Consider the following 21,328-nt stretch of genomic DNA (forward strand, 5'->3'; position numbering starts at 1 on the left):
TATTTTGTTTTATTTTTAGATGGGGTCTTACTCTGTTGCCCAGGCTGGAGTGCAGTGGCATGATCTCGGCTCGCTGTAACCTCCACCTCCTGGGCTCAAGTGATCCTCCCACCTCAGCCTCCTGAGTAGCTGGGACTACAGGTGTGTGCCACGCATCCAGCTAATTTTTTTTGTATTTTTGTAGAGACTGGGTTTCACCGTGTTGTCTAGGCTGGCCTCAAACTCCTAGACTCAAGTGATCTGCCCACCTTGGCCTCCCAAAGTGCTGGGATTACAGGTGTGAACCATCATATCCAGCCCCTTTGCTCAGTTCTTCAGTTGGGTTGCTCATCTTCACACTGTTGCATCCTGAAAGCTATTCACATATTCTGGTTACAAGTCCATTTTTGGATAAGTGATTTGCAAATTCATCCACTTAATGATGTCTTTCACAGAGCTAAACTTTTTTGCTTTTTAAAATTTCAGCTTTTATTTGAGCCACAGCGGTGTACATATGCAGGGTTGTTAGATAGGTGTATAGTGCCAGATGGCGAACATAGTACCCAGTAGGTAGCTTTTCAACCCAGGCCCCGTCCTCCCTCCCCGCTCTAGTGTTCTGCAGTGTTGACTGCTTCCCTGTTTATGTCCATGTGTAAAGCTAAAGTTTTTAATTTTGATGATACCCAACTTACCAATTTGTGTTTTCTTCCACTGGACATGCTTTTGCTATTGTGGTTGAGAACCTGCTGATACACCCTAGCTCACAAATATGTTCTCTTGCATTTTCTTCTCAAAGTGTTAAGGTTTTACTTACTACATTTAGATTTGTAATCCATTTTTTAATTGATGAAATTCACATAATGTAAAATGCACCACGTTAAGGTGAACAATTCAGTGGCATGTAGTATATTCACAATGCTGTGCAACCACCTGCATCCAGTTCTAAGCCACCTGCTTCTAGTACTAAACCAGCTTCATCTAGCGCTAAACCAGCTTCATCTAGCACTAAACCACCTACATCTAATTGTATACCAGCTACATCCAGTACTAAATTACCTGCACCTAGCATTAAACCAGCTGCATCTAGTGCTAAACCACCTGCATCTAGTGCTAAATCACCTGCATCTAGCACTAAACCACCTACATCTAGTGTAAACCAGCTGCATCTATTTCTAAACCACCTGCATCTAGTTCTAAGTAACCTGCATCTAGTTCTAAACCACCTGCATCTAGTGCTAAATCCCCTTCATCTAGTTCTAAACCACCTGCATCTGGTACTAAACCAGCCGCATTTAGTTCTAAACAACCTGCATCTAGTGCTAAATCACCTTTAGTTCTAAACCCCAGCATCTAGTACTAAATCAACTGCATCTAGTTCTAAACTAGCTGCATCTAGCTCTAAACCACCTGCATTCAGTTCTAAATCAGTTGCATCTCGTACCAAACCACCTCCATCTAGTACTAAACCACCTGCATCTAGGACTAAACCACTTGTATCTAGTACTAAACCACTGTGTCTAGTTCCAAAACATTTTAATCACACCAAAGCCCCATCCCCATTCAGAAGTCACACCCCATTCCCTCCCTACCCCTCCGTCCCTGGCAAACACCAGTCTGCTTTCTGCCTCTATACATTTGCCTACTCTGGATATTTCATACAGTGCATGACTTTCGTGTATGCTTTCTTTCAGTTACTATGATGTTCTCAAGGTTATCCACATTGTGGCATGCATCAGTACTTCGATCACTTTTATGGCTGTATAATTTCCGTCATGTAAATATGCTACGTTTTGTTTATCCACTCACCCATTCATGAACATGTGAACTATCTTGATCTTTGGCTACTGTGACTAGTGTTGCTGTGCACATGCATTTGTTTGAGTTCCTGTTTTATTTATTTATTTATTTTTTGAGACAGAGTCTTGCTCTGTCACCCAGGCTGGAGTGCAGTGGCATGATCTCGGCTTACTGGAAGCTCCGCCTCCCGGGTTCACTCCATTCTCCTGTCTCAGCCTCCTAAGTGGCTGGGACTACAGGCGCCCGCCACCACACCCGGCTGATTTTTTGTATTTTTAGTAGAGATGAGGTTTCATCGTGTTAGCCAGGATGGTCTCGATCTCCTGACCTCGTGATCCACCTGCCTCAATTCTCTAGGATATCCACCTAGAAATGGAATTGCTGAGTCTGTGTTTAACTTTCTGAGGAATTGCCAAACTCTTTTCCACAGAGGCTGAACTGTTTTACACTCCCACCAACAGTGATGTGGGCTCCAATTCCCCTACGTCCTTGCCCACATTTATGATTTTCCAATTTTTGATTATAACCATCTTAGTGGATATGAAGGGGTCTTGGTTTTGATTTGCATTTTCCTAATTTTTCATGATGCTGTGCATCTTTTCAATGTGCTTCTTGGCCATTTGTACATTGAGTAGACATTTGAAATGTTTACTCAATTTCTTTTCCATTTTAAAGTAGGTTGTCTTTTTGTTATTTATTTACTTTTGAGAGGGTCTCACTCTTTCACCCAGGCTGGAGTGCACTGACACAATCATGGCTTATTGCAGCCTCCACCTCCCAGGTTCAGGTGATCCTCCCACCTCAACCTCCTGAATAGCTGGGACTACAGGCATGCACCACCACACTCAGCTAATTTCTCTAAAGTTTGTAGAGATGGGGTCTCACTATGTTGCCAAGAATGGTCTCAAACTCCTGGGCTCAAGCGATCCTCCTGCCTGGGCCTCCCAAACTATTTGGATTACAGTTGTGTGCCTGATCCGTCTTTTTGTTGTTTACTTGTAAGCATTCCTCATATATTCTGAATAGTAGACCCTTATCAGATACATGGTTTGCAAATATATTTTCCTATTATGAAGATTGTCTTTTTACTTTCTTAAGTGCACAAAAGTTTTTAATGTTGATGAAGTACAATTTATCTATTTTTCATCTGTTGCTCATGCCTTTAGTGTCATATCTAAGAATCCATTGCCAGATCCAAGGTCGAATATTTATTCCTATGTCTTCCTCTTTCTATTTCTTCCTTTTCTTATTTCATCCCCCTACACACACACACCTCTTTTTCTTTTTCTTGCCTTTTTTGTACTCTCCAGAATTTTTAGTACAACGTTAAATTGGTGTGGTGAATATGGGCATTCTTCCCTTGTTCTTGCTCTTAAGAAAAAAGCATTTAGTCCTTCATCATTAAATATGATGTTAACTACAGGGTTTAAAAAAAAAAAAACAAAAAACAAAAAACAGATACCTTTATCCCTGTAAGTATCATGAGTGGATATCAAATGTTGTTGAATACCCTTTCTGCATCAATCGATATGATTGTATGGACTTTCTTCTTCAGCTTGTTGAAACAGTGGATAATAGTGATTGATAATCAAAGATCAGACCAGTTTTATATTTCTGGGATAAAGCCCACTTGCTCATGGTATATTATTGTTTTTATATATTGAGCATTTCATTTGCTAGTACTTACTAGAGTTTCTTGTGTCTGTGTTAGTGAGAAAAATTGCTTTTAACTTTATTTTCTTATATTACCTTTGGCTTTTCTATCAAATAATGCCATTTGCAAAAAAAGAAAGAAAATGAGCTAGGAAATGTTCCCCCATCTCTTCTGTTTTCCAGAAGACATTATGTAGAGTTGTTATTTCTTTTTAGATATTTAATAGAATTTGTCAATAAAACCATTTGGGCCTGTAAATTTCCTTTCTTGGTAGGTTTTCAACTATAAATTTAGGTTACAAATAGTTATAGGACTATTCAGGATACCTATTTCATCTTGGATGAGTTAGATTACTTTTTCTTTCAAGGATTAGTTCATACTAAGTTGTTGTATTTGTGTCTAGGGTTATTCCTAGTATTCTATTATCTCCATGTCTGTGAAGCCTGTAGCAGCATTTATTATTTCTTTCCTGACATTGAACATTTTCATCTTCCATCTTTTTCTTTCTCAAATTCATTAGAAGTTTGTCAATATTATTGATCTTTTCAAAGAACCAGCTTTTGGATTTATTGATTTTTTTCTATTTTTCTGCCTTCAATTTCATCAATTTTTTTCTCTTATCTTTATTATTTCCTTTCATGTTCTTATTTTGTGTTTATTTTCCTCTTCTTTTTCTAGTTTCTTAAGCTGTAAGCTTACATGATTAATTTGAGACTTTTTTCTTTTTAAACATAAGCATTTGATGCTATATATTTCCCTCTAAGCACTGATTTACCTGCACCCCATGAATTGTGTTATGTTGTATTTTCATTTACATTCAATTCAAAATAAGTTTTAATTTCTTTGATTCTTCCTTTGATCCACAGCTTATTTGGAAGTATGTGGCTTAATTTCCAAATGTTTGTAGATTTTCTGTTATATTTCTGTTTTTGATATCTGGTTTAATTTCATTATGATCATAGTACATACTACATATGCTTTCAATAATTGTGCATTTGCTAAACTTTCTTTTATTCTTTCTTGGTGAATGTTCCATGTACAAGTGAAAAGAATATATATTCTGTTAGTGTTGGATAGATTGTTCTATAAATGTAGTTTGGTTGATCCACTTGGTTGATGGTATTGTTCAGTTTTTTTTATATCCCTGTGATTTTCTCTCTATAGTTCTGTCATTTACTGAGAGATGAATGTTGAAGTTTCCAGTGTTTTTTACGGATTTTTAAATTTCTCCTTTCAGTTGGAACAGTTTGCTTTTTCTATTTTTAAGTACCATTATTAGGGGTGTGCACAGTTAGTATTGTTCTGACTTCCTGGTGAGTCAACTCTTTTACCATTATACTATCTGCTATTTTATGTCTGGGAATTAGTTTTTGCCCCAAAATCTACTTTGTCTGATATTAATATAGCCACTCCATCTTTCTTTTGATTGCTATTTGCTTGATAAGTCTTCTCTATTTTTTATTTGTATCCTATCCATATTCTTATATTTGAAGCGAGGCTCTTGCTGACAGCATATAGTTGGGTCATATTTTTCAAATCTGTTCTGGCAGTCTTTGTCTTTCAATTAGTGTGTTTAGACTGGGCTTGTGTTTAAAGCAATTATTGGTACGTTTGGATTTAAGTCTAGCTTTTTATTATTGGTTTTCTATATGCTACTGTAGATTTTTTCTTTTTCTGCCTTTTTTGTTATTTACACATTTTCTAGTTTGCTATTTTAGCTTACTTGTGTTGTTTCCTACATTGATATATTTTTAAAACCCAAAAGAAGAAAAGTCTTTCATATTTACCCAGCTATTTCCCATTTATATTTTACTTCCTTTAGTCTTGATATTTCAAAGTATCTTTTAGTATCATTTTTCTTATGTTCAAAGAACTTCCCTTAACAATTATTTTACAGAAATATATATTCTTTTAGTTTTTCTTCACTTCAAAAATGTCTTTATTTCACCTGTACTGGGTATTTTTTCCACTGGACATAGAATTCTAATAGTTCTTCACCTTCAACAATTTAAATCTATTGTTTACTTTCTTTCCTTCTGGCCTCTATTCAGTTTCTGATAATAAACCCTGAGTCATTCAAATCAGTGTTCCTCTCTAAGTAATGTGCTATCTCTGGCTACTTTTAGGATTTCTCTTTCTTTTTAATTTTCAGACATTTAATTATGACATGTCTGTGTGTGGACTGGGTTCTTTAGCTTTGTGCATCTGTAGATGTATTTCTTTCTCTTATGGAAAATGTTAGTGTTTGGGTGTTTTTGCAGGCAATGATTGGGTCAGGTTCCGGGCTGCAAGTTTCAATTCACCTTTTATAGGTACATCTGTTTTTGCAGTACTATTCAGATCTGTCCTGCATGCGTGCCTGCCAGTGGCCTTTCTGGGTGTGGGCAGTGTGGGCAGTTTTCAGTTTGGGAGCTGTTTAGAGTCAGATCTATGCATGCACACATCAAAGATGAGTCCAGGAGTCCATGAACAATTTTACAGGGTCTCCTTCCCTCATTCCACCCTCCCCCTGAACTCCCCATTACTTTTCAGTTCCTAACATTCCTCTTGTTGACACCTTGTTTCTAAAATTGGGTCTTTACTTACTCTGCACATAATTTCTGTGGCTGCAGCCATATCTGGGCTAAACAGCAGGAGAACTGGAGAAAAAATATGGTAAAATTCTCCTGATTTGGTGGTACATCTAAATCTGGTGATGGTTATAAACAAAAGAAAATAAAATGGTTCAACTTTGGTCATTTAAAAAATCTTTTCACTCTCTTTTCTAAAGCTTGAACACACCATAATCTACTGATTAAGTTAACCATCATTCATGGGCTTCTCCATTTTAATGGCTGTATGCTGGCTCTTTCCATGCATTTTTTCATTCTAGCTAACTGGACTTTAAATTACATGCATTGGCTTGTACTCATTTGGGGTACCATCACTTTCACACCAGAACTCTTAAACCCTAAGGCTCAGTGCACCCATCCTGTATCTGAACCCGAGTCATTTTGTTGTCCTCATGAAACTAGACAAATCTGAGTGCAGATTCTGACTCTGCCACTTACAAACTTGTGACCTTGGGTAAGATATAAAACTTCACAGAGATCTGCACAAATTAGGTCATTTTTACTTGTAATTCTTCCAAATCAGAATCATAGACTAAGAAGGATTTACAAAAAAAAGGGAAAACCTGTTTGGCTGTATCACTCACCATCCTTTTACTCATTCTCTGCTCCCTTCCATCTGTTCCTTCCATCCACTCATCCATCCATCATCATCCATCCATCCATCCATCCATCCATCCATCCATCCATCATCCATCCATCCATCCATCATCCATCCATCCATCATCCCTCCATCATCCATCCATCCACCATCCATCCATCCATCATCCATCCATCATACCTCCATCCATTATCCACCCATCATCCATCCATCCATCATCCATCCATCCATCCATCCATTCATCCATCCATCCATCCATCATCCATCCATCATACCTCCATCCATCATCCACCCATCATCCATCCATCATCCATCCATCCATCATCCATCCATCATCCATCCATCATCCATCCATCCATCCATCCATCCATCCATCCATCCATCCATCCGTCCATTCATCTGTTCATCCATCCATGTATCTATCTATTTATCCATCCATCCATCCACCCATCCATCTCTTCATCATTCATATTCTGCATGCTTATGATTTCCCAAGTACTGAATTAGGTACAGGATAAATGGAAATCAATAATGTGGGGTCCTTAAGAAGTGTCGTGCAAAAAATAAATAATTGTGGAAGAAACCTGTAATTTGTCAGGTTAAGGAACTAAAAAAGTAGTTATGCAATAGATAGAGGGAGGTTGACGGTTGGATTATAAATGGAATAACAGTTTCCCACTTCAGAATGTTGCCTTGAAGATTAAATGAGAAATATGCAAGATGAAGTGCACACGGCAGCTCTTCCTTCATCCAGGCCTCGAGCAAAGCCCAGGGATGCAATGTCATGGCACAGCCCTTGCCTCAGGAGACTTTACACCAGTGTGGATTGTTTTCCTCTCTCTTTCTGCATTTTCCTTTACACATGTGTCTAAATTATTCTGAGGATAATTTTGTGGTAAACTTCATTTCTACCTGAATGACAAATTCCCTATATGTAAATCCCACGAGGCAAAAGTATCGTTTAGTTTTATTGGACCTAAGATGATCTCTCTGCAATATTAAAAGTTGTCCCCTAAAGTAATTATTAAGTATCTGGGGTTTTGTTAATAACCTTTGTTATTCCAGATTTAAGAGATGTTTTCAAGTCGTGTTCTAAGAAGCTTCTTATCCTTATCCTTCTGATCATTTGAGTTATACCTGTCTGACTCTACTATATCTCCCTGCTGGTTTGATGAAAGACAATTTCACATACTGTGGAGGTCATCAGTCAATCTAATGTTTATTAATCATCCCCTCCTTTCACATGGCCTTCTCTGGACCCCTTGGGAGGAGACAAGGTAATAAATCCTATCCTCCCTCCCAGGTTCATGATCATTTGGATAGACAAGGTATATATAGAGAAAATATTTAATAATTAGAGTCCAGAAGGATAGACTTTGCAGTGAACTTCAACATCTCAAGCCCCCTTCTTCTCCCACTTCCAAACCACACTGAATCACGCGGAGAAGTGAAAATATCTTTTAAACACATCAAGAGAAAAATATTTCACAAGCCTGTTCGATAACTTTCTGAAAAGTCATTGTTCAGGGTGCTGCTTAAATGATCTTTCTGCGTCTGCCCACGGCAAGGCCCCTCCAGCTCTGAAAGGATCCAGAGGGCAGGCCGTTGTTCCCTTAAAAGCCCACGCATCAATCACCTGGTCATCCAGCACTCAGTCAGCTCTGCAGCAGAACGTTTCTAAATGATTTTGACTGCAAGATTTTCCGCCAGCGGGTCCACGTGGGAACCTCTCCCTCTGGCTCTCCTTACACCTCCACATGGGTGCACACATGACCCCAGCCTCTGGAGAGATGGAGACGGAGGTCGCTTCTGGAGAGAGGAGATCTGTTGGGGCTGGGGTCTCTCCAGCCCTGCACGTGGCACCCTGTGAACTCACAGACTTTCATACCAGCTCCTTCCCTGGTCCTCAGCCGTTTCCTCCGTGCAATTCAGGTCAATGGTCACCTGAACATTTGTTTTGACAGTCACAAATTCCCAGAAACAGGGAAACGGAACTCGCTAGCGACGTTATGTGGATGAGTTTGCTTTAGGCTGGAACAAGCCTTGCCTTTGGGTAACGGGCTTCCGGGTGCGCTCTGGCACGCTGTGTGCGCGCGGGAGGCGGTCACCTGGGTCCCCAGGGCGCGCGCGCCGCCTGCCTGCCTGCCCCGCGCGCACCTGCAGGAGGCTCCGGCGCGCTCCCTCCCTCCCGCGCTGCGCTAAGGGCGCGGGAGAGGGGGATTCTAGCAGCGCTGAATCACTTTCCCACAGCCTCTGCGTGGGGAGCGCTTCCTCTGATGCACGCCCTATTTGTACTTCCTGAGTGCGCGTGGACTGCGGGCCCTGCTCGCCGCAGACTTGCCCGAAATAGCAGCGCGCGGGCTCGGCTCCCCGCGCCGCCCGCAGCATCTGCCTCCCCCTCCCGCCTCGTGGGCAACCGGTCGCGGCTGAGTCACGGTGACACTGAGTCACTCGCTAGCGTCAGGAAATGCCTTTTTTAGACTTCCAGTTTGAAATGGAGCAGCAGGTGACTTTTTAAATTCGGTTTTGTGTTTTATCTTCAATTTCCCTGGGGGCAGTTCTTGCTTGTTTCACATTTCCCCACGACTTGCTGCTTGGGGCAAGGTCCGCACCAAATGTACCTAGGCTCTCCGCCTTAAGGGATATTCAGTTTTTCCGATGCAAATGAGAGAATTCTGCAGACCGGTTTTGAAGCAGTCTTCGCTAGACACTCCATGCAACAGTGTGTATTTGCACGTGGGTGGACGGCTTGCTATCTGTGACGCCTTCCCAGGACAGACTGCAGGTGGCACCCGGGTCCCCTGATTGTGAAGTTCCACTTCTGCAGAACGGCTTAGGTGCAATTTATAGCAGCATTGTCCTTTTTAATTCAGTGTTTACCAAGGTTACCCTGAAGCAGGTTACTAGGTGCTCATTAGGATCTGTGGCCAGGTCCATGCATTTTTTTTTTTTTTTTTTTTTTAAACGGGTAACTAACTGTGTTGGAAAGAACGTGGATGGAGAATTAGTCCAAATACACTAAATGAAGCCTTTCACCAGAGTTTGCAAATATGAATTATAACAGTAAAAATACAATGAGAACACACATTTTTAAGGAATTACAATGAGTATCCGTGGCACTGTATGCGTCCTTACTGTCTTTGGGCGGTTTCTTCTTAAAGAAAGAAGCCCTCCTTGGTACTTAAAGAAATCCAATCTCTAGCACCTTGTGCCTTCCACCGTTTCACTGTTAACAGCTGCTGCCACACATGTATCTAGTAGAGGAAGGATTGGCAGCCTCACCTTGTTGCATGGAGGGTGAGCGTTCCTGGAGCACATTAAGGAACTGAAGCTGCGAATGTGGTGAGGAGGACTGCCCTCAGAAGCAATATGGCAGGGGAGTCCTGTGAGGATGGCTTTCTCAGCTTTTCTGAGGTAACAGGACACATTGGCTGAGACTTTCCCCATTGTCCGAATTCCTAATTAGAGCCCCAGCTAAAGCAAAAGAGGCCACAGCACTGCATATTCTGAAGAGAGCTGCCAGCCGTTGGGGGCAGAGTTCCCATCCTGCTGAAACAGCCCAGCTCCATCAGCCGCCCGAGCCCTCTCCAGGCCTCACCCCTTTCTGGAAGAAGAGAGGAGAGTGGGGGAGGAGGCAGGAGACCCCAGTCTGTGGGTCACTGTGCTTTCCCCTCTGGGAGGGTACATCTTTCTTGCCAAGTACCCTGCCCCCACGCCCCAGGACCACGGGAACATCTCAGACTTTGTGGGTGTCTTCGAAGAAGAATCTAGCTCTGGCTGGATTCTGCTGTCACCCCCAACACTTATCTGAGGGGCCAGTGCGGAGCTGGCGGAGCAAGGCACACCCACAGCTTTGCGGGGGCCCGGGGCTGAGAGCTTTGTCTGGGGGCCTGCAGGCTTAGCTTGAGCTCTCCTGGCTCTCTCTGCAGAGTCTTCTCTGGGGAAAGCTATGAGGCATGCTTTGGGGTGTGAAAGGAAAATTAATCTGAGGCCCCCCAAATCACTAAGCTAAAGGGAAACGTCAAGCTGGGAACTGCTTAGGGCCAACCTGCCTCCCATTTTGGAAAGGCTCATCAGAAACTCAAAAGAATGCGACCATTTGTCTCTCACCCGCCTGTGACCTGGAAGCCCCCTCCCTGCTTCGAGTTATCCCCACTTTCCGGATGGAACCCATATTCATCTTACATGTATCGATTGATGTCTTATGTCTCCCAGCCACCTTGGGCACATGTCGTCAGGACCTCCTGAGGCTGTGTCACAGGCGTGCATCCTTAACTTTTGCAAAATAAAATGCCTAAATTGACTGAGACCTTTCTCAGATATTCCAGGTTCACAGTGGGGAAGGGCCTGAAGCTGGAATGGAGAGAGAAGTCTGAGGGCTCTCCAGGGTGGAGGACCTGAGGAAAACTCATCTGCAGACCCTCCGTCCCACCCCTGCCCAAACAAGGAGAACGCCTGGGAACCACAGAAGGCTCAGGGCAGTGTGGGGAGGGCCTTCAATTCCACAATTCAGCTGTGAAAGACTGGTCCCCTCTCCCTCACCCTGCCTGGTCCTCAGCCGGGAGGAGCCCGACGGGAGGAGGAAGAAGGAGAAAGATGCAAAGAAAGGCTCCGCCTGCTTCCTGTCCCTTCAGCCCAGGGTTCTTGTTTGTTTATTTGTTCTGTATGTTGTGGCAATTCAACAGAGCCTATGGAAATCTTTTTAGAAAAAAAGTTGATTTTAAAAAGGCATGTGCTAAAATATATAGTATTATAAAGAAAACTACTATATTAAAATGCACTTATCAAAATATTTTAAAAATTATCAATAGAGTGATATACATATTTCTTTATTGTTACATTAAATCATACTGTCTAGAAGGGGACACATTTTAGAACACTGCTGAGCATAAATAATATTTCATAATACCTGAAATTATTGTGATATGATACCTATTTTTTCTATTGGTGACAAAGCCTCAGATGCTGCTAATACTCTAGTGGTTTGTGGCCTTTAGTCATAATTGAGAGAAATGCTACATTTCGGAAGGTTGGTGAGAGTAACTGTGCTTTGTCCCCATCTAAGTTCATGGATGCTGGACTCCATGGAGCTGAATCTGAGGGTTCTTGAAACAAGAATAGGTACCCAGCCCAAGAATGGTCAGGGCCTGGGGGTGGCACAAGAGGATAGCTTTTATCTAGACAGGACTGGACTGTCCCTAGTCCCTAAAAGGAATCCAAAAGCTCAGGGGTCTGTCCAAGTTGGTATTAAGGGATGGGAATGACCACTTTGCCCAGTGCAGCTTGCATTGAGGGCAGGAAAGTGAACACTTTCGTGCGCATTCGCTGTTGAGTTCACATGGAGCCCTCAGATGTCTGTTTCAGTGTATTCAACAGAAATGTATGGGCTTTGAAACTGGACTGCCTGTGTTTGAATGTAAATGAATTTGGACAATTATTTACTTACTCTGAACTCAGTTTCGTCACGTGTAGAACTTTGTACGTTGTGGATACATTAGATGACCTGTGTAATGCGCTCAGAACGGAATGTGGCAAGGGTTCGAATGTGGGCACCGGGCAGTGTGACTCCCCCACAGGGTCCTTCCCCCACACCCTTTCTCAACTCCACGAGGGTCTTTGGGTTAACGAAGAATCAACACGAGCCCTGTGATTTCCCAGCAGATGTGATTGTTCATTTCTCATCATGTTGCCATTGCTAGCAAACTGGTTATAAATAGAAGGAAACTCATGTCCTCGTTGCTATGTGATCCCCGTGGCTCATATGACACAATGTCCCAGGGAAGCCAACCTTCGTCACTACAAAATAGCTTCCTAAATAGGCCAGCAGGCATTATTAGCATCCTAATAGGTTCTGTGGATGAAGTCATCCTTATCAGGTAGTATTCCAGGGGCTTTGGGTGGCATCATTCAAACACAGTCAACCCAGCAATGGTCCATTTTAATTATCGCTACCCCGAGCCCTGACTTAGAAATGTTGGCTCCTCTGAATGTCCAGCTTTGTAACTTAATATTTGTAAGACAAGGACAATAACACCTTCATGGCCTTTTAATTTTCCCAATTGTTTTGCATGAGTTACGTTAAGGAAAGTCTCTCTGAAGATACTAAGATTTCCAGCTGGCTGCTCTGTGTCTAAGGTATTCATGCAGGAACAAGGTAAATGCAAAAACCAAACACAGCCCACTTATTAATACTTTGTGCTTTATTTTGTTTTACTTCAGTTATTTAATGATAGATTTCCTTGTTCCCCTTTTGTATTCTATTTCCTTCTGTCCTTTCCAAATGGGACGGTCCCGTTTAATTGAACACAATTACATGAAAAACGCTTATTACTTTTAAAAAATTAAAAATCATCGCTCCTTAGCCCTTTGGTTAAGATCGAGTGTAATATCTGTTCTTATCAGTTTAAAAAATTAACAAAAAAAGTAAGAATTATAATTTTATAATAAAAGTATAAGAACATTTTAAGAATTATAAGTAAAAAATTAGGCAGTTTCAAGTAACCAGTTTTTCAATCATATTGAAACTTATTTTCGAAGTAAGACCCATTCTAATAGATCTCCCAAATGAAAATCACAACTCGTGACACATCCCTAAGTATCCCTGCGCCCTGGCCATCCAGGGAACATGAAGAGCCCAGTTCTGCTCCTGGGGCTTCACGCCCCCTTCCTGACTCTGTGTTGAGCGTCTGACCTTTGTGTTGGACTTGATCATGACGTCAGACATGAGAATAAATCTCTGTATCCGTTAGCCTTGGTTGAACAACAAGCCAACCCAAACACGACTTAAACCATTTTATCTGCTGACTGTTGTTCAGATGTGCACAGATCATTTGAGCTGGGCTCTCTATGGTGCTGGTTCATTCAAGCGCCTATCAGTGGATGGTCAATTGCCTCATTTATGTCTGGCATTGGCTGGAGGGCCGGAGGCATATCCTGCTAATCACGCTGCAGCACAGCCTGTCCCTGTGTACCACACAGAGTTCCCAAGAGCAGCAAGAGAGAGGCCTCAGTGCAAATGCACTTTCTTCACCTCCGCTGATGTCACATGTGCTGATGCTTCCTTGACCAAAGGAAAGCACATGGCCAAGCCCAGATTCAGGGCTTGGTGCCATGAATTCTACCTCTTGAGGTGGGGACAGGGGCTGCAAAGTCACATTGCAAAGGGATGTGAATATAGGCACGGAAATAATGTATTGTTTTTCTTTTTATCATCTGCCATAATATACTTACATGATATCCTTATCTACCATAATATCCTTAACATAATGTTAAAGATCGATCATATATTCCTAAGAGAGAAATATGATCATATAATTCTAACCTTTCACAATATTTTTGACATTTTACTTGACTTTCTAGACATAAAATGAAATTCTGATTCCCAAGGGTTTTTTCCCCCAGTATTTAACATTCTTTTCGGGCTAGGTTTTTCTCCAGTCTCCCCTCTCCTTTACTACCAGGTTATTGAAGCTGTTCTTTTAAGACTACAAGGAAGAAGAAGCAGAGCGGTCTCGGGAAATGTTGAAAAAGCAGAACCCCATTCATCACAGCACAGGCTGAAGAGACCAGCTCTCCACGCCATTGCCAGAATTTCCATCACAGGTGAGGGTGTGCGTCCTACAGCCCCAGTATTTCACTAAAAAGCAGCTCTGTGTATGAGCTTTACGAAAAGGCAGAAAAGAAGTGGTGCCCGTAGGGTCTCCCTCCCTCGCTCTGCCTTCTCCTTTCAAATGCAGCTCTCTCCTTCCTGGGCTGGGATGATGTGGAACCGTTACATGCGAGGGTTTCTAAGGGGGCGTTGTGAGGAGTCATCATTAGCAACCAACACTGCCGTTCTCACCAGTGTGAAACAGGCAGCCCCACCCCCGGGGCAGGCCCTCTTCCCCTGGACCCCGGGCTCCCTGGCTCCAGGCATCCTGACTCCAGCCGAGAGCCCCCACCCTTTGCTGAGCTCTGGGTCCTGTCCAGCCGAGCTCCCCGGGGGGCTGTGAGCTTCTTCCTCTCTTCCAGCAGCCTCCTGTGCCCTTGCAGGTCGCATCTCTGCCACTCTCCTTAGAGATAAGCCTACACACTCATTTTCGTTTTTTTTCTCCGGACAAAGGAATAAGCTTTTGAAAAGCAAACTGATGGATGAGAGCGGTGAAATCCACTGAGTGGGCTGTGGAGAACAGCTGTGTTTGAGAGGCAGCTCAGCGATGTAAATGAGGCCAGGAGGAGCCGTGAAGACAGCACTGCCTGTGGGGCCCCCAATAAATGATGGCACTGAGCAACTGGCAGGACTGAGGTCATGGGAGTGGTCCCTAGGCCCCACCCCTCTCTACTCCTGTTTGTGTAATTAGCAGCCTGCTTCCTATCAGGGGCTCTGCCTTCAGTGCTCTCTGCTGTGGCTCTTACCAGCGAGGCCTGGAGGGGCGGCTCCTTCACCTGCCCTGTCCCGATTTTTGCCCCGTGAGCCAGGAGATGCATTCACAACTGCTCTTTTTGATGTCTCTTTTTAAAAAGAGGCATTCCTTTGTGATTGCCTGGGGTCCTGTGGTTTACTGGATAAGATTCAGTGTGGGGAACCGTAGACTCTTCCCGAGAAACTCAATTCCAAAAGGAAAAGGAAAATGCCGACTGGGATTCCCTGATAGGCATTCGTTAGCTTAGCCACTGTCTGTGTCCACTGATAACTGGAGCTTTTAGAAAGGCATCCTCTGCAGCCCAGCATCAGCTTTGCCGCCTGCTGTCCCCTCCGGGAGGCAGCCCACGCCGCAGAAGCAGACACCATTGTGCCTGGGGCCAGTGGGGTCTGGCCAACAGGGGCTGGATGGGGGGCAACAGCGGCAGGAGGACAGAGGAGGTGTTTACTCAGGGTCTCCTGTTAGGGCGCTGTGGGATGTTGGGTTTCTCTGCTGGAAGCTGCAGCTCTGGTCACCACCTTCTCAAACTACAAGGCTGCCCACCGGGCGTGGTGGCTCACACCTGCAATCCCAGCACCTTGGGAAGCCGAGGTGGGTGCATCACTTGAGGTCAGGAGTTCGAGACGAGCCTGACCAACCTGAAGAAACCCCGTCTCTACGAAAAATACAAAATTAGCTGGGCGTGGTGGCACATGCCTGTAATCCCAGCTACTCAGGAGACTGAGGCAGGAGAATCGCTTGAACCCGGGAGGAAGAGGTTGCTGTGAGCCGAGATCACACCATTGCACTCCAGCCTGGGCAACAAGAGCGAAATCGCATCTCAAAAAAACAAAACAAAAAACTATGGGCAGCCCTCCAGGGCCATGGATAAGACTTCTCCCCGCTCTCTGCAGCCCTGAGGCTGGAGACCCCTGGTCTAGCGGACTAAACATCACTGGCTTTCCTAAACCCTGCCCCCGTCTTGGTAAAATGTCCCTTCATCCTAAGGTCCTTAATGTCAGCTGTTTGCTGCAGCACCCTGACTAATGCACAGCTGAGAGGCAGTCAGAAGCCAGCAGCAACGAGGGTGATTTTAAAAGACCATGACGAATGCGTGCACGGAATACTCAACGGCCCCAATCCCATACAGGTGGGCTACGAACTGCATACTAAGGTTCTGTAGGGAAATGAATTAGGATTGGTGGTAGATTTTCCACTGAATCTTCTTGTAATATGGCTAAGAGCTTCCCTGTAGCCACAGTTCTAAATGATCCTCAGTGGAGAGTATTTGTCTCTGTGTGTGCGTGGGTGCCTTAATACTTCTGGAAACATCCTTTTAACCCACTGTTTTCATTGATACACGTATCACCTGTTTCATGGCTAGGACTTGGTAGGATTAGACATACATGGGCCAAAGGTAACTTCAGTCAGACCTTGTTTCGTTATAAAATGGCAGAGTGAAAATAGATCTAATATATTAAGGGACACACCTTAAGTTAATTCAGCCTGAACAACATTAATGGTAAGTAGAAACAAGCAAACGAAGGAAACCTTCTGAAGTGGCAACAGATGGGAGGGGTGGGTGTTGGCTCCTATTGAGTTGAGGACAGAGCCATTCCTCTCACTGATGTGCTTCTTCCCTGGAGGTGAGTGTGGGGTGCATGTGGGTATGCGTGGGGTGGATCCCACGCTGGCGCCAGCACCGCCAGAGTGTGTGTTGGTGGGGAAGAGAAGGAAGGGAGAGCAGGATCCAGTGTCCATTGTGCTGATTTTTTGTGGACACAGAAGTGAGAAGGCAGAGAAGATGTCCAAGTCTTTCATAGGAGAGCTCACCCTCTCCTGGGTAGTGAAGGTCAACCACACTGCGTTCGGATCCTGCCAGGAACTTGGAATGCCCAGAAGGCTGGCGGCGATGCAGTGCTGGACATTCCCACCACGCTGGGGCAGCCGTGCTGGTGGCAGCAGGATCCACAGAGCTGCAGAAGACGTTGTGGGAAGAGACCATGGGGGAGCCACAGAAGCAGAAGCACCTCCCTCCCCACTCCCTGCACACTCACCCCCTAAGCTGGGAGTGCGTAACATGCAGCCAGAAAAAAAAAATCGTTGAAGGCCAGTTCACATCTACTGCCTAGAGAGCAAAATCCTCAGCGATGTTGATTTCACGTATATGTCTATATTCGCTTCCTAGGGTTGCTGAAACAAAGTGCCACAAACTGCCTGGCTGAAAATAACAGGAATTTGTGTCTCACCACGCTCTGGACGCTGGAATCCGACAATCAAGGTGATGTCAAGGTCAGGCTCTCTCTGAGACTCGGGGCGGAAGCTGTCCTGCCTCTTCTTTGGTTTCTGGTGGGGCCAACGGTGCTCACGGATGCTCCTGCAGGCTTGCAGATATATCGCTGCAACCTCCGCCTTCCACCTCACACCGTGTTCTTCTTGTGGGTCTGGGTCTTCATGTGGCGTTCCTCTTTGTTATACGGACAACGGTTGTATTGGATGCGGGGCCCACCCCATTCCAATGTGACCTCGTTCTGATTAATTACATCTGCAAGGACCCTATTTCCAAATAAGGTGACATTCTGAGGTCCTGGGGGTTAGGACTTCAACATCATTTTTGGAGAAAACAGATCGACCTTTAACAATGCCCAAGTAAAATGGTTTCATTTTTAGCAAGTGGACGTTCGAGTTCTCTATTTGAGGCATTTTTCTCGAGGATTTCTAACAATAGCTCGTGTTATAGGTTGCATTTATTTTTCACCATAATGATTTTTAAAATGTCAAAGCCTTGGCCCAACGACATGGGTGAGTTTGTTTTTATTGTTAGAAAGGATTCTATGCTACTTTCAAATGTCTGCAGGTTTATTTTTAGCAGGACAGGAAATGCATCTTACGCTCATGTTCATTTGTAGGCTGCCCCCTTTTTTGGAGGAATGTTATTGTTAGAAAACCACATTCAGTTTGGAGATGATTTTGGATTGAGCACCACGCAATCTAAGTTATAATTATACTACTCTCTGCTATAGATTTCCCAAAATCAACTTTCTGTTCATCAGAATTTGAAACTTTTCAAATAATGGCTCCATTTGTTATTCACAATTTCGCGGCCCAGCAGCTGCCTTTGATTTGTATTTAAGTGAAAGGTCAAGAGGTCTTGATTTAACCTGGGGTTGAATTGAAGGGAGCCTGTCCATGTAGTGAGATGTAAAGTGAAAAATAAAAAGCATAAAAATGCTATGTTGTGACCACATGATACCAGAGTCATTCTTATTTGTTATGACTAAACATCCAGTTATTTCAAAGGGAGGGAAATAGTTCAATCCAGACCTTACCTAAATTTTTCATTGTTTCAGCAGAGGGGTCTGTGATTTGGGGGAAGTTTACTTTTTAAGTGGAGGACCTTTCCATCAGACTAGCTGCTTGTATTTGTCGCTGGCGCCAGGGATAAGCTAGAATTTCAGAAGAGAGCAAGGTAATTCCATCCTAATGCCGTAATGAGGGTGACAGTGAGGTACAGGAAACGGTGGGACTTTCCACCTAAAAGTAACCGCCAGCAGTTATATTGTTGGGTGGCTGCGATCTCCATCTCCAAACGGGAACCTTTGGGGCGGAGGTTCTTTGACCTTCCTTGGTGTGATTGCCTGGGGAAAAGTGATCATTTCACGGAATGGTATCTGTTTCTCCATCCTCTTCTTTGAGGGACTTCTGAATGAATAAGGTATCGCTCTCACACCCCAAACCAACACTTTAACCCTCTGTTGAAATGCTATTTAAAGGATGGTTGCATGAGGATGGATCCTATTTTTGCCTATGACCAAATGCAATGAGTCTCAAAAAATAGCCTAGATTTCTTTCTGCTCTGCCTTGAATGATGACTACAAACACCCCAGCCTTTCATGTTGGTAAGCGCCACTCTTAGGTTCAGTAGTGTATCTGATGGTGACCAGTTACTAAGGTGCCTGCTGTGAGCCGGGCACATGTCATGCGTGTGGCACGTCCCCTCTCATTTAACCTTTACAACACCCAGATGAGTTACAACACCCAGATGGTGCTCCCTATGTCACCTTCACAGAGAGGTGACATGGTGGTATGGAGGTAGCCAGGATACACCGTGTGGAGGCTCCGACCATCCATCTCTTTGCTTTAGGTCTGGGATTACTTGCAGATGAACCATCTGCCCCCTCCCTTGGGCTTTCTGGAGGGATGGACAAAGTACAGTATTAAGGTTACGGCTTCTCTCTGTGCAAACAGCCCTCTTTCCGTTTTAGGAAGGGAGTTGTCTATGCTGGAGAGACCCCCATGAACCAAGGAGCAGCTCAAAGCGAACTTCCATGTCCTTCCAGGGGTCTGCGGATGGGTCTGCTCCTGCTTTAGCATCTCTGCTCTCCTCCCGGTCCCAGGCTCTGATAGAAGCCTGAGGGCCTCACTTCCCTTGCTCCTGGACTTGCAGCTAGGAATACATTTAAAAAGTCTCCTCCCTCTAGAGGAGCACAATTCCAGCTAAGCCAGTCGTCCATATGAACCTTCGCATCTTGGGTTATCGGTTTTCTACTGCAAGGGACGCACCTCGTTCCTTGGAGGGTTCCATGGGATTTGTTGATGTCGTAATCGATTGCCCATGTGATTTGGAAAGACGGACTCCGAGGGTTGAAGCAGGATGTATCCTTCCACATTTTAATTGCTCCCAAGAATGATCAGATAATTGCCTTCCTTTGAAGGATCCATGAGAATGTGCTGAAGTGTCCCAGCAAAACAAAAGAGAGTCTCTGAGAGGCTTCTATTCTTGTCTGGCTCTGTTGACAGCGATTGAATGCTCTGGGGAAGAGAAAAGCCTGGCAGAGAGCCTGGGCCCAGAGGAACATGAGGAGAGCCCGGTCCCCTCCGAGAGATGTTAGTGTGCTGTGCTCATTAGAAGGAGAATGTGCCACTTGTGCTGCCTTCTGCTCACTGCCCCTCCTCCAGGGAGGACTTGTTGAAGGCATGAGAAAATATGAAGCCGGACCCTGGGGCTGGCAGCTGCCACCGCACCACAGAGCCTGCCTCCGGGAGCCAGGGTCGGGCCGACCTGAGCACACACTTCCTTCCGAGCCTTGTCACAAACATTCCTGTGAGATGGGCAATTCTAAAAGGCTTGGCTGGCTTTAAATGGAGATTGTGAAAAGGCTTAAGCACTTTTGTTAAGTCAGATGTGACTCATCTCCTGCCTGTCCTTATGACCTGCTGGTCCAAACAAGTGGATGTATTGGTGAGAAAAGAAAAAGGAAAGAAAAAGGAAAAAGAAAAGAAAATACAACCTTGGTATTTACTGTTTTGGTGGTTTCTATGCTTGATTGTCAAAATCCCTGGGGAGATTGGCCAAAGCTACAGTTTCTGGTGTGACTGTGGACCCTGGCTGCATTCAGGTGCTGGTGTCTACGTTTCTAATGGAGAAGATATTTCTTTTTGTGTCCAAGAGTCATGGGTTGGGTGGTCTGGGGTTGAGATGACGTCAGGGATCAGGCCACAGGGTGTAAATGCAGGAGGACCTCGACATTGTGGACTCCAAAGTCCTACAGCCAGGCTGGGCACAGGCAGCCCCAGCACAGTGCCTGAGACGGACCCTCTGCATCTTGAATAAGATCACCAGTCCCGCTGGGTGTTTCAGGGTTGTTATAAAGTCAGGCAATGGGACCAAGACAGAAGCTTTGAGGACCAAAACAGTGGTTCTGTGAGTAGTTCAGTAATGCAGAATCAGGGCCACAGGAAGCTCCGTTTCTGCAAACTGGTGGCTGCCTCCATAAAAAAACAGGTCTTTACAAGGTTCATGGCCACTGCAGTTACCTGGGATGTGCACTGGCTTTTATTCTGATCACTTATGAGTCTGCCTGTCTCCCTGTGTATTTAGTTGCCCTTCTGTTGTAAAGGGTTTAGGGCTTGGGAAGGGCTGAATTCCTGTCTCCAAGTCCTCACCCCTCCCTTGGACTAGTGCCATTGGACTGTGCCTTGGTTGTGTCCATGGACAGTTGTGCCTGTGAACAGACTTGATCACGTGCCCAGTGCACCATGACATAAGGGCACCAAGTGCATCTCCTCCCCCTCTTGCTCTACTGAGCTCTGTCAGGAGACAGTGTGTCTCACGTGGCCCCCTGGCAGTGAGGCTGATGGGTGTGGAACACACCTGAACTGAGCCCAGCCGAGCTGCACCAGCCCCCTTCTGGCCTTCAGTGCCAAAAATAAAGGCTGTAGACCCATGAAGGTTGCACAGGCAATCCTGACCTAATGGCGGGGATGGGCTGGTGCCCTCTACCAAAGTAGGAGGGACCTCACAGTC

At 44.6% G+C, this 21,328-nt stretch overlaps 1 long non-coding RNA gene across 3 annotated transcripts; it reads left to right on the forward strand.

The window, feature by feature from the left end:
- Positions 1-14,095: 14,095 nt before the first annotated feature.
- Positions 14,096-18,268, forward strand: LOC139359048 (uncharacterized). 3 transcript variants are annotated; one of them, XR_011614588.1, is made up of 2 exons: positions 14,096-14,242; positions 17,210-18,268. It is a non-coding gene; the product is annotated as an uncharacterized lncRNA (long non-coding RNA). The 3 variants fall into 3 exon arrangements; XR_011614590.1 differs by lacking the exon at positions 14,096-14,242 and adding an exon at positions 16,631-16,667; XR_011614589.1 differs by lacking the exon at positions 14,096-14,242 and adding an exon at positions 16,781-17,092.
- Positions 18,269-21,328: the final 3,060 nt, after the last annotated feature.

This window comes from Macaca nemestrina, chromosome 16 (genome assembly GCF_043159975.1).
Source record: "Macaca nemestrina isolate mMacNem1 chromosome 16, mMacNem.hap1, whole genome shotgun sequence".
NCBI lineage: Eukaryota > Metazoa > Chordata > Mammalia > Primates > Cercopithecidae > Macaca > Macaca nemestrina.